General features: G+C 34.7%; 1 protein-coding gene and 1 pseudogene across 6 annotated transcripts in view; one reads left to right on the top strand and one right to left on the bottom strand.

The window, feature by feature from the left end:
• RSRC1 (arginine and serine rich coiled-coil 1) overlaps positions 1 to 17,730 on the bottom strand; it is a 288,784-nt gene that overhangs the window by 212,448 nt on the left and 58,606 nt on the right. The gene's annotated exons all lie outside the window — the stretch shown is intronic.
• Positions 14,581 to 17,730, top strand: part of LOC308557887 (AP-3 complex subunit sigma-1 pseudogene) — a 34,821-nt pseudogene continuing 31,671 nt past the window's right edge. The window contains exon 1 of the transcript in view: positions 14,581 to 14,695. The product of the transcript in view is annotated as an AP-3 complex subunit sigma-1 pseudogene (transcript). The remainder of the gene's footprint in view (positions 14,696 to 17,730) is intronic.

The raw sequence follows: 17,730 nt of genomic DNA, 5'->3' as shown, positions 1-17,730 counted from the left end.
CAAAGCCTGACATTGTAATTAGAGAACTTCTATCAATTACTATCTGCCCCATCCTCCCCATAGCACCAACTTTTGCAATCTCAACTTACCCAGTTCATGAAATAATCAATTATCTCCAAACTGATCTCATGGTTTCCCTAACACAAGGATTCCACTGTAGAAAACAAATACCTGCCATTCTCCAAAAACACTTTGCTCCTTATTCACCGTATGTCTTCATACAAGCGACCCACACTATTCTCAAATACTCTAAAAATGTTGCTGGTGGGGTTCAATGAGCTATGATAGCGATAGCAGGTCTATAAGTTAGGTCATCTATGAAATAAAATTTTAAGAAAGTAGTAAGTTTTAAAATATCACTGCCCCAATGTGTTAATATTTATTATTTTAATCCTAACATTGAAGGCCTCTTAATCTTGCTTATAGGCTATAAGAAGTGAAAAAAAAAAAAAAAGAAAAGACTGAAAAGAATACATGGGGGGGAAAAAGCAAATCAAAACATAGGCAAAAAGTCAGGAGGCATGGCTCAGCGACTGAGCATGGACCTATGATCCTGGAGATCCAGGTTCGATTTCTGGTCAGGGCACATGCCCGGGTTGTGGTTTCGATCCCCAGTCAGCGGCGTGCAGGAGGCAGCCTATCAATGACGACTCTCTCATCATTGATGTTTCTCTCTCTCTCTCCGCCCCTCTTCCTCTCTATCTAAAAATCAACAAAACTCATGTCTTAGGCATATGAACAACCCCGTTTACTTTACTAAGTAACTTTAATTACATATTTGAAGGACCTCCATCAAGAATTAACCGAGCAGTATACAGAGATTCCCACCCCGACCAAAGACAAAAAAAAGTCAAAGAAACTATACTAAAATTTAAGATGTGAATTTGTCTCTCATTCTTTAAATAAATACATTTCTGATAAATCACTTTAGAAGTCTCTAGAGTGCCAAAACCAATATGGAGATATATTATAAGCAAAGAAACATTTGATAAAAAATGTGGCACTCTAGAACACACAATATATAAGCAATAAATGGACAGCAAGATGTCCTATTATACCAGATAAATGCTTTCAATATCTACAAAATAGGAAGAATCATCATAACACCCTTACATAAAATGAATTACTGCCCTCAAGAACCAATTTGTCAATTTAATTGGCTAATAAGTTCTAAACACATGTAATCAAAACAAATATCCTAATATTTTATTTTATTTTTAAATACAATACTTCAAATAGTCTCCTAAGTAGAGTTCTACAAAAAAAGACTGTATTTGCTACAAAATAAAACTGTCATTAAAATTAAATTTAAAAATTACACTTGGAATAAAATAACATGGATTACATGTCAGGTTGACATTTTGAACATGAATGTCTACTTTCACCCCCAACCAAAATCCAACTAAAACTATAACAAGGGGATTTTTTTTAAAAAGACATACACTATAGAAAGAGACACTTTAAAAAGGGAAGTGTCCATTGATGGCATGGTGATAAAAGAAAACCAGAAAATAAGGTGGTGAAGCTCAGGGCTCTGTAAAAACAAGATGGCATCAAAGGATTTAAAAATAGATCGAGCTTTTCCCATAAAGTTTCCCATTTACTAAAGAAACTCCACCTTCCTGTATTAATAATAGTACGGCACCATTGAAAAAACCTTATAAGTCACCCAAAACCTTCAGTCCATTCATAAAATTGTCTATTACTGCTGATCCAGGGAAATCCTTCACATTATCATGAACAACAACAAAAAAGAATCCAACACCCATACAAAGCAACTGTAAGAAGGAAAAAAAAAAAAGAATCAAACTTTTCAGGTGATACATATGTGCCCCACAAAAAAAAACATAAAACAAAGGAGACTACACCACAACACTCCAACATTAAATACAGCATATAATAAGAGACACAGATGTTAGTGATAAAAGTTCCAAGAAAAATAAACTTTTAACAAAAAGAACTAGTAGAAAGAATCAGAAAAAGTAATGAAAGAAGAGGCAGAAAATGAGCACCCAACCTGAGACTCAGGAAGAAGAAAAAACAGTATTACAATCACAATCCAAGAACACTTTTGGAACATGCAGAAAGAGTCCAATGTGTATATGGGGAAATGGATTAACTGCACTCACTCAATTCTGAGATATATGAAGTTAATGCACATAAATGATAAAGGAAGACTACTCTGATCAAGTCACCAACAATCGAAGTCAAGATTGCATCAATCCTTTAAACTACAAGATATACAACAAAACAATGGCTTTAATTTTCTTTGAGCTCAAAGGTCAGGGAAAAAGATGTTCATAATGGTACATCTACTCAAGCTATCCTTCAGGTATCAAAGCTACAGGAAACAAAAGTGATAGAAGTACTAATTTATGTTAGACACTAACAACTCAAGGACATGCTACAATTTCTAGGATAAGCATGTAAAGTAAAATTAAGAGAATGTTTAACAAGCTAATAGAGAAGAAAATGAACTATAATTAACCAAAAAAGAAAGTAGAAAAAAATATAAATTAGACAAATAGAAAACAAAGAATAAGATGGGAAATTTAAACCCAAATACAATCAATAAACATAAATAGACTAAATAATGCAATTGAAATAAAAAGATTGTCAGACTGAAAAAAAAAGCAAACTATATATGGCTTTCAGAGTGAACATGTTAAATATAAAAACTAAGAAAGTTTTAAAGTAAAAAAATGAGAAGATATGCAAGTACTAACAAAAAGAAAGGTGGTGAATTTATGTCAATATCAGACAAAGCACACTTCAAAGTAGGAAATATTTCTAGAAATAGAGATATTTCATGATGATAAAGTCACTTCAAAAAGAATATAAGGCAATTCTGAATTTGCATACTTTCAATAACAGAGCCTCAAAATATATAAAGCAGAAGCAGACAGAACTTGAAGTTAAACAGACAAATCCACTATCAGGATTTGTCTGTGAGCTCTCTCAGTAACTGATAAAATTTAGCAAGTTTTAAGAGGCAAAAGAAAAGATATAAAAGATTTGAACAAGTGGTTAAATTTACCCACTTGACTGTATCCCAAAACTGTGTAATATTCATTTTTATCAATTGTATCTGTAATACTTTCTAAAATAAACCTTATGATGGCCTTAAACTAATCCCAACACATTTTAAAGATGAAAGGTATTCAGATAATGTTCTCCAACTACAGAGGAATTAAGTAAGAAAGAAATAAACAAAGGACAACCAGAAAAGACTCCAAATATGTGAAAATTAAGTAATATATTTCAATATAACCCATGCAAAAGATGAACTCACAATGGATATTTTAAACTTTGAACTGAATGAAAACTAAAATATGTCATATCAAAAGGGTGTAGTCTATAGCTAAAGCACAGTAAAGGGGGAATTTATAGTACTAAATACACATATAAGAAAAGAATAGCCCTGGCCTGTGTGGCTCAGTTGGTTGAGTGTGGTCCCATGCACCCAGAGGTTGCCAGTTCAATTCCCGGTCAGGGAACATGCCCAGGTTTCGGGCTCAATCCCCAGTAGGGTCGTGCAGGAGTCAGCCAATCGATGTTTCTCTCACATCGATGTTTCTATCTCTCTCCTTCTCCCTTCCTCTCTCTCTAAAATTAATAAAAACTTTTTAAAAAGAGAAAAGAATAAAAGCTAAAATAAATGATCTAAGCATCCATCTCAAAAAGTTAGAGAAAAAGAACAGAAAATTATATTCACAGAAGGGAAAGGGAAAGAAATAAAGAAAAGCAAAAATTAATGAATCAGAAGATTAAAAAAAAAGTTGATTCTTTGAAAAGAATAATGAGGTTGATAAATTGTTGGTGGAAAAGGAAAAATAGAGAAATCACAGATAAAATAATCAATGCTGAAATTAAATAGCCTTTGGCCCATAGGGGTTAAAGGCTATGGGAACAGCCCTCTCACCATACACTAGAAAAGCAAACAAAATGTATGAAACAACTAATATTACAGATATTAGACAACAGGCAGCACAGAACTGTGATTCCTCAAGAAAGGGGAAACAAATAAGGAAACCCTAGGGTTACTCCAGCTTACTGCCTTGAGAAAGTTTGCAAACCACACAGCAAAGGAGAGGGAGCCCAAACGGAACCTCAGACTTCCTGGGTTACGGAGATAGAAACAGACCTTCAAGGAGGCCAGGTGGCCAGAATTTGCAAGGTATTAGACCAAAGAAAAGGAAGTTGGACAGAGAGAGGAATCCAGAAATCTGCAGTGGGTTCCCCTAGACCTTCTGACAAATTCCAATCTATAAATATGTATGTGAGGTGAAATTCCATAGGACCAGGGAACATACACTGGAAAGCAATAGAAATCCTGAATATCATACAAGAGATATACTATTCCACTAGCCAGACTGGAGGCATCCTGTACATAAGGCGTTATATAGGGTCAAGTATTGATACTGGAGCTAAAATAGCCATGCAGTAAAGTAAAGGCACTTTGGACCCATCCTAACAAAGCTTAAAACAAACCTTGGTATTGGCAAAATACTATCTGATAAAGTTAGATCCTGGCTACGTGGCGGTTCGTATACTACTTCCTGTTTTAATGAGTGCTTAAAATTTTCCATTCGGAGGCTAAAAAAATTATTTGAAACTTCATGTATAAATCGGTTATTCGAAACTCACCATAAAAATTAATGTTTTTTCAATCCAATCCATATAAGCTAATTGAAAGTACCTGAAACCTTATACCAAAAGGTTTCAAATACACCCAGCAACAACAATGCTATTTCTTGGGGAAAACACACACTTTGAATTTTAACTAAAATGAATTAAGGGGGATAATATCCTTCAGCTTTGGCCCTTAATTGAACCTACATCTGCCTTAGAGAAATCTGTCTACATCAATATAGTTGCCACATGTTCTAAACTACAGAACCAAGGTCAACTGTCCTCACTAGGGGCAGAGGATTAAGTTGCTATAGATCAAGTATCTGTAAACAGAATTGCTTATATATTCCTGACAATAGTAATTCCCTATGCATAGTGCCCCACTGAAATATTTATCAAAATTCCAGATACATTTACTTTAACCTATAACTCACATCAAGTCTTAGAACTTAGTTATCAAAATTCAAAGTGAGTAAAAAAAATCAAAACCAATCTTGCATTTACCATGATAGTTAATGTTCTACAGTATGTACTCCTAGTAATATGCTTACTTAGTATTTCTCTTATTTAGCAATATTACAGGGCATACTATTTGACCCTACTATTACTAAGGATCTTCTACATGCTAAGAAGCGTGTTAGCAGTATTCCTCTATTTTATCTCTTTTAATTCTCTGGAATATTTAAACACCTAATTGTTATTATCATCTTCTTTTGGTGTTTTGGGGAATTTTTGTTTTGCTTTGGGATGAGATGGGGTTGGGGAGTTTTTTAGTTTGGTTTGGTTTTTGCTTTGAGGAAAATGAACTCTGAAAAGTTCAGAGGTCACAGAGCCAATGTGTGATAGAGCTGAAATTTGAACCCAGGTTTGTCCACATCCTTTCAACTACAGCACACTGCCAATAAGATCTGGTTACAGTATCATTTTCAAATAAAATCTATAAAATAGAAAGTAAGTACCTATACATCCTCATTTCTGAAATATTATCAAAAGATTTAACCCCACCTTACAACAGGTAGATCCAGCCAACTAAATATCTTGGAATCCTCATCATGTCAATATTCAAAAATTTCCAATCACCATCTCCAGCCCCTCCATTTTTAAATTATAAAGGTAGAACTGGAAAGAGGAAAGAAAAAGAGAAATGCAGAATGCTAGTGCCTCCCCCTAAAAAAGCATATAACCCACCCACTATGCCAAAGGTTAAGTCATTTAGTCAAGTTCAAAGATCTTCAAAGACTTCTTAGATCCAGATAAGCCCATATGTTACCAAAATTCTGTGAAAAAGCCATTACTTTCCAATCTGCTTCTCATGTTTAAGATACAGAACACACAGATGCCTGGCATCACTCATCAGTCTTCCTAAATTTTCACACTAGATAATCAAGGTCCGCCAACAACTTTCCTATCTAAAAATCCTAGAAATGTCTTTATCCATCAGTGCCTGGCTCACTTGTTAAATCTGAAAGTAACCATAAAAGACGATTCAGTTACTGTACAATAAGTGTTAATTTGCTAATTTCTTCACAGGTAATCAATTAAAATGTAAAATATTGGATAAAATTAGTTGCACTAAATTTAACAGCTGCTCCATAAGCATAATTAGTTTCACAAGGGCCATATGTATTCTGAACAGAGACATAGTTGAAACAAATAGACAGATTTTAAGCAAGTTTGAGCAAAATCTGCATTTAATTAGCAGGTGGGCACTACAACTGCATAACGTTTTTATACATTTATATTTATGAAGTGACAGAAGATCTAAAGGCTTTTTAAAATGGCGTTTATTGTTTGAATGGGAACTGTTTTGCTGCATGCTAAAGTGATTTAAATCCTTATAGCTCTGCTTTGAAAAAAATCATAAATGGTGAAAGAAAACATGTGGAAAACTGTAAAACTAGAAAGAATTTGCGACAAAAAACAGATACACATACCATAACTAAAAGGAAACTACACTTAATTAAATGTACACTACATCTGGAATATCAGCCTAATAAAATGTGAAACTATTAATTTTCATTGTTCTAAAGGAAATGAGGTCAGTGTCATTTAATAATTCCTCCAATTACATTGGACTAACTCATTGGACTATATGTTCTGGATACCATCTAATCTTAAAATGCTATATACTTTACAATATCCTTAAATTAAACTTTTTAAATAAAGGCATTTAAATTACAAAGAAGTAAAAGAATAAAATCAGCAAATGAAATTCTTTAGCATCTGGTAGCTACTGGCATTATATGTTAAACCTTACAATTTTTGGATGAGATTTTTCATGAATGCCCATAATAAGTATAAGATCACACTTGTTAGTTATTAGCACTAAAATCATCACTTAAGAAGTAGAATACATAATTTTAAAAATTAAAATGGTGTTTACCTGGCCAATAATTTCATTAGTAGGCTATATTTATCATTTTTTAATTTTTAAATACATAAATTTAGTTTTTCAAAGGCAAAATGTTTTTGAGAAGTCCTTAATTAATGAACCATAATATTTGTAAGAGAAAACAATAATTTTCCAAAATAAAATAGAAAAATGAAGCAAATTCCTGCATTGGCTGTATGTGTAGGGGAGAGTTAGAGAGGAGAATGCTTATCAAGCAACTTAGCCAGCACCTTAAAATTTTACTATTTCTTCACCAAGCTAAATAATGTTCTTAGGTATCAAAGACATTAAACTTAAATTTTTCTTTAAATCATAAGGTCCAAATGCACAAATAAATTTAAATTATTAAACATAAATTTTCATTTTTAACATTATTTTTGAAAATAAAAAATATCAACATGCTTTCTAATTTATAAAACTTAAATATATACATGAAAATGTTTAAGGGTTCATGGAATCCTTGCATCAAAAATTTTTAAACAACAAATATTATTGTAAAATCAAACTCTGATAACTTTATTGTTTTATAACCATTAATATTAATTACTTCATATTCAAAAATAAGGGAAAATATGCAGATCACTTTGCCCCAAAATAATTAAAAGGTTTTTGGGTTTTTTATTAAAATGTTCCTTAAAAGATTACTGCCTGGCTTGTGTGGCTCAGTTGGTTGAGTGTCATCCCATGCACCAAAAGGTTACCAGTTCAATTCCCAGTCAGGACACATGCTTGGTTTGATGGCTCAATCCCCAGTAGGGGACGTGCAGGAAGCAGCCCATCCGTGTTTCTTTCTCACACTGACGTTTTTCTCTCTCTCTCAAATCAATAAAAACATTTTTTTAAAGATTACTTCCTTAATTCACAATAGATAAAAACAAAAAGGAACAAAAGTCTTAATACCCATTAATTATGTAGCAAATTCTATTATTATAAAGCTGGAAGAAAAACTTAAGACACTTACATTCTAAAGTTATTTGCTAAAAATGATTTTTTAAAATTGGTTTTAAAAAGCCTCAAGTAACTTGCTGCAAGATTTCATTCAATGCAACTAACTTAAGTGGACAGACTGATAGTTTACAAATCAGACTGCATTATGCTGTCTTTAAGTAAGATTTCCAATTTTCCCTATTTTTTTGCTGTTCTTCCAAATCTGTGAACAAGTTCCAAATTGCTTATGTCAATATTTTAAATGCCCAACAAAGGCTTTAATGGTAATAAAAAAAATATCAGAGAAAGTGAAAAGCCTGGGGCATGAAACTTATCTGAATGGTCACCATATTTTATAAATGAAAAACAGGATCAGGTGCACTCAGTATTATTGTGTATTGTATTATACTGTACCGTATTGTATGCATGAGTACAAAAGAGAGTACTTGAAATGAAGGCATATGTTAGTTTATTTCCTGACTTGGTGTAATTTAAAAATAATCCCAGTGTGGGTTTTTTCCCCATATACCACATAACAGGAAGCAAAGTAGATTTTTAAAAGAGACAGAGTCTATGTCATGAAGGTCTTGTTCCAAAATACAAGAGGAAACAAAGGCAAGGTACGACTGTCTTAAGAAATTCAAAAGTCGTATTTTCCCTGGTTTTCCCCATGGATCTTTACCCTGCATGTTGCCAGAGTGATTTGAAGGTATTCCAAATTCAAGTTCAAGAGACAGTATCAATGATTGTATACTATATCAGCAAGTAAAGAAAGTAAACGAAAAAGTGGGACCCCCTCACCTCAAAAGTACCTAGAGTGTGTGCATTTTTGTCAACATTAAAACCAAAAAGAAATATTTAAGGCTCATATTCAAACTTATAAATTATCATTTCACTTTTTACTTTTTATATAATTATTTTCCCCCAAAGGTCCTTCATAAAAATAAATGACTTCTATACATAATGATGTCTATTTTAAGCTGATATTTTCCTATTTTAACAAGACAAGCAAAAACATAACTTCCTAACACAATCTAATTACAATAAGTGCCCATAAGTTCACCAGAAGATAAGCTCACACAAATAATACAAAGGTGCTGCTTTTTTTAAGCCATCATTCATTTCCCTCTCACTACTGATTAAGGAAGAGGAGGCTACATAATTTTTAAAATAACTTTGCAAGTGTCATTTTACTTTAACTTGGTATTGAAAAAATATAATAATGTTAAGACCCAGCTTATTCTCTTGAAAATAAGATCATAAACACCAGTTTATCCTCTTAAAAAGTATTTTTTAAATCCTCAAATTATCACCCCAAGCTTTCTTTATAGATAATTAAATAGAAAGTAAGCTATTTTCTCATTAAATAAATTATATTTATCAGCATTAACACAGATCAAAGTAGAGAAAGTGTTAGAACTGGAAGCAGTGACAAGTGACAAGCTGATACAGAATAATACAAAATAAACTTAAAAATCAGACATTGGAAACTATCAAATCAGGATAGTGTGGGAACATATAACCCACTATTCAAAAGTATACTTTATAGCATTACTATACAGCTCAGTATACCACACCATAACACCATTAAATAAAATGAATTACTGTGTGGCTCAGTGGTTAAGTGTCAACCTGTGAACCAGCAGGTTACGGTGAAATTCCCGGTCAGGGCACATGCCCAGATTGTGGGCTCCATCCCCAGTGGGGGGCGTGCAGGAGGCAGCCAATCAATGACTATCTCATCACTGATATTTATCTCTCTCTCCCTCTCCCTTCCTCTCTCTGAAATCAATAAAAACATTTTTTTTTTTAAAAAAAGCTTTAAGTAAATAAATTAGTTACATCTATCTTAATAGTTTGGGACTCAGATTTATCAGTGAATATGTCCTCCCATTCAGTGGGTTGCCTTTTTATTTTGTTGATGGTTTCCTTTGCCATGCAAAAACTTTTTAGTCTGATGAAATCCCATTTGTTTATTTTTTGTTTTGTTTCCCTTGCCCAAGGAGATATATCAGAAAAAATATTGCTATGAGAAATGTCCGAGATTTTACTGCCTATGTTTTCTTCTAGGATTTTTATGGTTTTGAGCCTAACATTTAAGTCTTTACTCCACTTTGTTTATTCTTATGTGCTGTGTAAGAAGATGACCTAGTTTCATTTTTTTGCATGTATCTGTCCAATTTTCCCAACACCATTTACTGAATAGACTATCTTTAGCCCGATGTATGTTTTCGTCTCCTTTGCCAATTATTAATTGACTATAAAGGGGTAGGTTTATTTCTGGGCTCTTTATTCTGTTCCACTGACCTGTATGTCTGTTTTTATGCCAGTACCATGCTGTTTTCATTACTAAAGCCTTGTAGTATAGTTTGATATCAGGTAGCATTCCTCTTTGTTCTTTCTCAAGATCATTGTTGCTATTCAGTATATTTTGTGGCTCCATATAAATTTTTGGAATATTTGTTCTAGTACTGTGAAATAGGTCACTGGTATCTAGATAGGAATTGCACTGAATCTGTAGACTGCTTTGAGTATTATAGGCGTTTTAATGATTAATTCTGTAATGATTAATTCTTCCTACCCATGAACATGGTACATGCTACCACTTATTTGTATCTTCTTCAACTTCTTTCTTCAGTGTCTTGTAATTTTCCAAGTACAGGTCTTTTACATCCTTGGTTAAACTTATTCCTGGGTACTTGATTCTTGTTGAAGCAATTGTGAATGAGATTGTATTTTTAGTTTCCCTTTCTGATATTTCATTATTGGTGTATAAAAATGCAACTGATTTCTGGATATTAATCCTGTATGCTGCTACTTTACTGAATTCATTTATCAATTCTAGTAGTTTTTTTATGGGATCATGAGGGTTCTCTATATACCATATCATGTCATCTACAAACAATGACAGTTTTACTTCTTCCTTTCCATTTGGATGCCTTTTATTTCTTCTTCTTGTCTGATTGCTGTGGCTACGAGTTCCAGTACTATGTTAAGTAAGAGTGCTGAAAATGGACAACCCTGTCTTGCTCCTGATCTTAAGAACAATTTAGTTTTTGCTCATTATGTATAATGTTGGCTGTGGGTGTTTCATATATGGCCTTTATTATATTGAGGTATGCCCCTCTATTCCCATTTTGCTGAGTGTTTTTGTTATAAATGGGTGGATTTTTTCAAATGCTATTTCTGCTCCTATAGATATGATCATGTGGTTTTTATCCTTCATTTTGTTTATGTGGTATATCACACTCATTGTTTTGCAGATATTGCACACACCTTGCATCCCCTGAATAAATCCCACTTGGTGTCTGATCTTTCTAATGTATTTCTTGGTTCAGTTTGCTGATATTTTGTTGAGGATTTTAGCATCTATGTTCATCAGAGATATTAGCCTATAATTTTCTTTCATCATGTCTTTATCTGATTTTGGAATTAGGACAATGCTGGCCTTGTAAAATAAGCTTGGAGTCTTTCCTCCACTTGAATTTTTTGGAATAGTTAAAGAAAAATAGGTGTTAGTTCTTCTTTAAGTATTTTTATTTTGGGGGAGTTTTTTAATTACTGCTTCAATTTCACTAGTTGTAATCTGCCTATTCAGATTCGCTGATTCTTTCTGATTCAGTTTTGGAAGATTGTATGTTTCTAGGAATTTATGCATTTCATCCAGATTGTCCAATTTGTTGGAATATGTTGTTGGTAATATTTTCTTACAGTTCTTTGTATTTTTTTATGTCAGTTGTTACTTCTCCTCTTTCATTTCTGATTTTATTTTTTAGGTCCTCTCACTTTATCTTGATGAGTCTGGTTACAAGTTTCTCAATCCTGTTTACCTTTTTAAAAAACTACTTCTTGGTTTCATTGATATTTTGTATTGTTTTGTATTTAGACTCTTATTTCATTTATTTCTGCTCTGATCTTTATTATTTCCTTCCTTCTACTCACCATGGGCTTTGTTTGTTGTTCATTTTCAAGTTCCTTTAAGTGTAAAGTAGATTCTTTATTAGAGCTTTTTCTTGTTTCTTAAGATAGGCCTGTAATGCTATGAATTTCCCACTAAGGACTACTTTCCCTGTATCCCACAGATTTTGGGTTGTTGTGTTCTCATTTTCACTTGTTTCAAGGAGGTATCTTTTAATTTCTTCCTTGATGTCATTAACCCATTCATTATTTAATAACATGTTATTTAGCCTCCATGTATTTGTGTGTTTTTCAGTTTTCTTCTTGTGATTGATTTCAAGTTTCACAGAATTATGGTGAGAGAAGATGCTGATATTTCAACATTCTTAAATTTATTAAGACCTCTTTTATGACCTAACATGTGGTCTATCCTAGAAAACGTTCCATGGACACTTGAAAAGGATGTATATTCTACTGCTTTGGGTGGAAATGCTCTGAAGATACCAATTTCCATTTGATCTAGTGTGTCATTTAAGGTCGCGGTCTCCTTGTTGATTTTCTGTCTGAAAGATCTATCCACTGATGTCAATGGAGTGTTAAAATCCCCTACTATAACTGTACTACTGTCAATCATACCCTTTATGTCCATCAAGATTTGCTTTACATATTTAGGTGCTCCTATGTTGGGTACATAAATGTTTACAAGGGTTATATCCTCTTGTTGGATTGATCCCTTTATCATTATGTGGTGTCCTTCTTTGTCTCTTATTATAGCCTTGGTTTTAAAGTCTATTTTGTCAGATATAAGTATTTGTACCCCATCTTTTTTTCCCTTTCCATTGGCATAAAATATATTTTTCCATCCCTTTACTTTTAATCTGCGTGTATCTTTCGTTCTGAGGTGGATCTCTTGAAGACAGCATATATATGGGTCTTGTTTCCTTATCTATTCAGCTACCTTATGTCTTTTGATTGGAATAGTTAAGCCATCTACATTTAAAATGATTACTGATAAGTATGTATTTAATGCCACTCTATTTTTTTTAATTATGTTCCTGTTTGTTTTCCTCCTTCTCCTTGCCCTTCTTCTTAAAGCAAGACCTTTAACATTTATTATAATTCTGGTTTAGTGGTAACAAACTCTTTTAACTTTTTCTTGTCTGGGAAGCTCTTCATTTCCCCTTCAATTTTTAATGATGGCCTTGCTGGTAAAGTAGTCTTGGTTATAAGTCCTTGCTTTTCATCACTTTGAATGTTTCCGGCCTGAAATGTTTCCGATGAGAAATCAGCTGACAGTGTTATGGGAGCTCCCTTGTAGGTAAATGACTGCCTTTCTCCTGCAGCTTTTAAAAATCTCTGTCTTTAACTTTTGCCATTTTAATTATGATGTATCTTGGTGTGGGCATCTTTGGGTTCATCTTGTTAGGAACTCTCTGTGCTTCCGGGACTTGTGTGTTTTTTTCCTTCATCAGGTTAGGGAAGTTTTGTCATTTTTTTCTTCAAATAGGTTCTTGATCCCTTGCTCTCTCACTTTTCCTTCTGCGACTTCTATGACACGGATGTTGTCATGCTTCATGTTGTTTCAAAGTTCCCTTAAACTATTCTCATTTTTTAAAATTCTTTTCTTTTTGCTGCTCTGATTGGTGGTGTTGTTTTTTCTACCTTGTCTTCAAAATCATTAATTCGATCCTCTGCTTCACTGAGCCTACTGTTATTTCCTTCCAGTGTATTCTTTATTTCAGATATGGCATTCTTCATTTCAGACCAGTCCTTTTTTATGGTTTCTATATCCTTTTTCATATTATTGAACATCTTTATAATCATTACTCTAAACTCTATCTCTGATAAATTGCTTACCTCCACTTCAATTAGCTTTTTTACTGGAGATTTCTCCTGTTCTTTCATTTGGGGGCTGTTTCTTTGTCTTCCCATTTTAGCTGCCTCTTTGTTTCTATGTATTAAGTAGATCTACTATGACTCCTAGTGTTGGTAGGGTGGACATATGTAATAGGTGACCTGTGGGATCCAGTGGCACAATCTCCCTGATCACCTGAGCTGGGTGGTCTAAGAATGTCCCTTTTGTGCATTATGTGGACTCTCCTGTTGTAACTGACTCTTGATTGCTGTCGGCCCATTCATGCATGGGATTGACCCTCAGGCTGGCTGACAGTGAGGCCCAATCCCCAATACGGTACGAAAGCTGCTGTGCAGGTGCTGATCACATGAAGTGGAATTTGCCTCAGCAGGGTTTGGTGCCTGCCCAGATTTCCCTGTGGATGTGCTGCTTGTAAAGCTTATTGGAACTTGCTCTGTTGTCTGAAGCTGGCCACTGGGTATATTGGTTCTGGGCCTCTTCAAAGGGATCCTGATGCAGGCCAATGCAAACACTGTCTATGACTGGCTCTGGGCAACCTGTTTGGGGCTATCAGTGATCCACAGCTTGTGGCTGCCTCTGTTGGGCCTGGGTGCATGTGGGAATGACCAAGCTGCACACCAAGGGTTGCTTTTACTAGCACCAAGCCCAGGGTCAAGTCAGTAAAAGTCTCAATGCACCAAGAGATTCTCCTCTGCCTGAAGGCTGGCTGTCTGTTAGGCTCAGTCACTTAAAGGGCCTCAGGCTGAACTCCTCAGCAAGGGTGGGGCAAGAGGGAGTCCAATGGGTAGGATATTGCTTCCCCCCAGTATGATGCTTCATGGAGGGGAATGCTGCCCGAGAAAGATGGCTTTGCAGTATGAGGGAATGGCTCAGCACAGGGATCCTGGCAGCTGACCTCTCAGATCTTTCACCAAAGCCACCAATGCCAAACTCTCCTCACGCACCTCTAATCCACTCTGCTGGAGCCCAGGGTAAGTGGCTGTGAAGAAAATTTTGTGTTTTGGCCCTTTAAGATGGGTACCTGTGTTTCTAGTCTTCTCTCCCTGGCAAATAGAAACCCCGCTGCTTTGCACAGCTAGATGGTACGTTGGCACCTTTCTCAGTTCTGGTGCTATGGGCTGGGGAGCCTGGCTTAGGGTCTAGAACCCACACTTCTCAAGGGAATCCCCCAGAGCTGATACACCCCTCTGTAATTTCAGCTGCTGCCCATGAGTGTTGGCCAGCTCTCTCGTGCCTCTGCACTTCTACCAGTCTCAATGTGGCCTCCTCTGTAAGTCCTTGGTTATAAGGCTTCTCTCCAGCTAGTCTTCAGTTGGTTATTCAGGATGATTTTTCTATACTTTAGTTATAATCCCAGTTTGGTCCTAGGAGGAAGTGAGTGTAGCTTCCACCTAATCCATCACCATCTTGGATATGGTTTCATTCATTTTTTTAAATATTTATTTCTTATCATTCTGCAGATTGGATTATATGTTTATCTCTCTTCAAGTTCAATCACTCTTTTCTTTGTCATGTCCATTCTAATACTGAATCCATCCTGCAAGTTTTTTATTTCAGATACAGTATTTTTCAGTTCTAAAATTTCTACTTGGTTCTCTTTTATAGTTTCTATTTCTCTGCTTAGAAGTTCTAGCTTTCTATTCACTTCAAAAAGGTTTACCTTTACCTCACATGCTGTTTTAAAGTATTCATCTGACTTTAATTCCAACATCAGGTTCATTTTGGAGTTGGCATCTGTTGGTTGTCTATTCCCTTAAATATCAGTCACATTTTCCTGGTTCTTTGTATGCTGAGTACTTTTGGCTTGTATCCTGGACATTTGGAATATTATTCTGGAAGACTCTGAGTCCTGTTAAAATTCTCCTTAGAATGTTGATTTTTCGTTTGTTTGTTTGAGCAGGAAATAACCTGGTTAGGTTTAGATCAAAATTTCTGCCTCATTTTGTGTGGGTTGTGGTTCCAATGTCAGTTTGATTTTCAAAGTTTTTATAATACTGTTTCGAGTCTATCTATTCATGTGCAGCTCAGACGTGAGCCCAGGCCTTGTGACAGTCTTACACAGAATAAGATCTTTCTCCAGTTATCCCCTTACTGGGATTGCCCATGTATTCTCCAACTCCCAGGAGCTCTTTTTTCCAGTCCTCTGGCAGGAAAAATGGGTTTTTCTTTGAGTTTTAGCTGCCTATGTTGCCATCATGAAGTTCTACATGAACAGAATGTTTCTTTTTAAAAAAAAAAAATAATGTCTTTATTGATTTCAGAGAGCGTAAGAGAGAGGGGGAGAGAGAGAAAAACACCAATGATGAGAGACTCATTGATTGGCTGCCTCCTGCACCCCCTACTGGGGATCGAGCCCACAACCAGGCATGTGCCCTGACCAGGAATGGAACTGCAACCTCCTGGATTATTGGTCGATGCTCAACAGCTGAGCCATCCTGGTGGGGCAACAGAATGTTTCTTGAGGTAAACGAACTACTGAGAGAAAAGAGGAAGAAAAAAATAACAAGGATTCCACAGTCCACATGTGGGGTTGTCCTCAGGACAGAACCAGGGGAGAACCTTTTACCTTCTTCTAGCCAGAAATAGGAGGTTTCTCTGAGAGTTTTTGCTGCCTCTGCCCACTGTGCAATTCTGCAAAGGGGACTTTCCTGTATCAAATCTGAGACAATAAAGAGGATCTAAAAATGTGCAATTCACCACATAAGTCACTCTTCAAGTTTTTACTATCTTCCCCAATTTACCCACTATTATTTCCAGGCTATAAAGTAGCTTCGATTAGCATTTTGTCCAGAAGGTTTAGTTGTAATCAGTAGGGGAAAAAAGGCTTAAATGAAGTTTATCTTGTCAAGCTTGATACACCATATATCCTTCAAGCACTATAAAGGAATTCACATATGTGTGTGTGTGTGTGTGTGTGTGTGTGTGTGTGTGTATTAAAGCAAAATAAAAATTATTAAAATCAGAATAAGGGAGAACAAAGGAAAATAAAATAAAAATAAAACAGAAGCAGGAAAGATGTTAATATGCAAATTAGATCATAAGGCCCTTACATTTTCTAGGATTAGACCAAAAATCTGTTAGTTAAGCTAGCAGCTAACTCAAAAAAGAATTAAGAACATAATTTTCATAGAATAAAAACAAACCAGGTTATCAAATCAAATACAACTATCCCTGACCCTGAGATCATTCTTAAAATAAACCTTTTAATGAATTTCAGAGAGCAATTTGCAATAACTTCACTAAATATAGGCCACATGCCAAAACACAATCAGTAAAATCAGTTCCAGAGAAGGTCAATATGATGAGTCCGGATATAAGACTTGGGCTTAAATAGGAGTAGATTTTAAACTAAAAATGAAATAGATACACTATATATCCTTCAAACATTGCTTCATAATATTATTATTATTGGCAAAGCTTTTGAAAGGTTCTGCATAGCAGTGAGTTTGAGATTATATCCCCTGACAAGTACCTGGTGGGCAACTATTTTATGTGGCTACTGTAGGTTCAAAGACCTATATTGTAAAAATCAACCCAGATGGAAATAGAAGTTGCACTCTCTTATGAAAAGGGAGGATCCTAATAAAAAAGAATAAAGTCTGAACAAAAGGAATAAACTCCTACCCCCCATTTATTAGGTAAACCAAGAGAAGCCTGGGGCCAGAGCCAACTTTTCTTTCAGAATGTAATTTTGAATCTTCTCAAACAAAAAAAAAGGCATTCAAAACAGAAAAATATGGTAGCAATACTTTTATTCTAGAAAAAATGTATTCAAATGCTCACATAAGCTATATAAAAAATCCAATAAAGAACTCCAAAATATTTTTTGAGAAATGTTAACTACTTATTATATCCACCAACATACAACTAATAAACTAGTTACAAGTTGTACAGCCAAGAAACTAAATGTGATAATTATCTAATAACAAATCCTGAGGCACTTGTACCAAAAATGATAAAATAGTAAACACTGCAATTTAAATGCATAATACTCAATTAATAAAAT

This window comes from Miniopterus schreibersii (genome assembly GCF_964146895.1).
Source record: "Miniopterus schreibersii genome assembly, chromosome: 5".
Lineage (NCBI taxonomy): Eukaryota > Metazoa > Chordata > Mammalia > Chiroptera > Miniopteridae > Miniopterus > Miniopterus schreibersii.
This window is presented reverse-complemented; position numbering and strand designations above follow the sequence as displayed.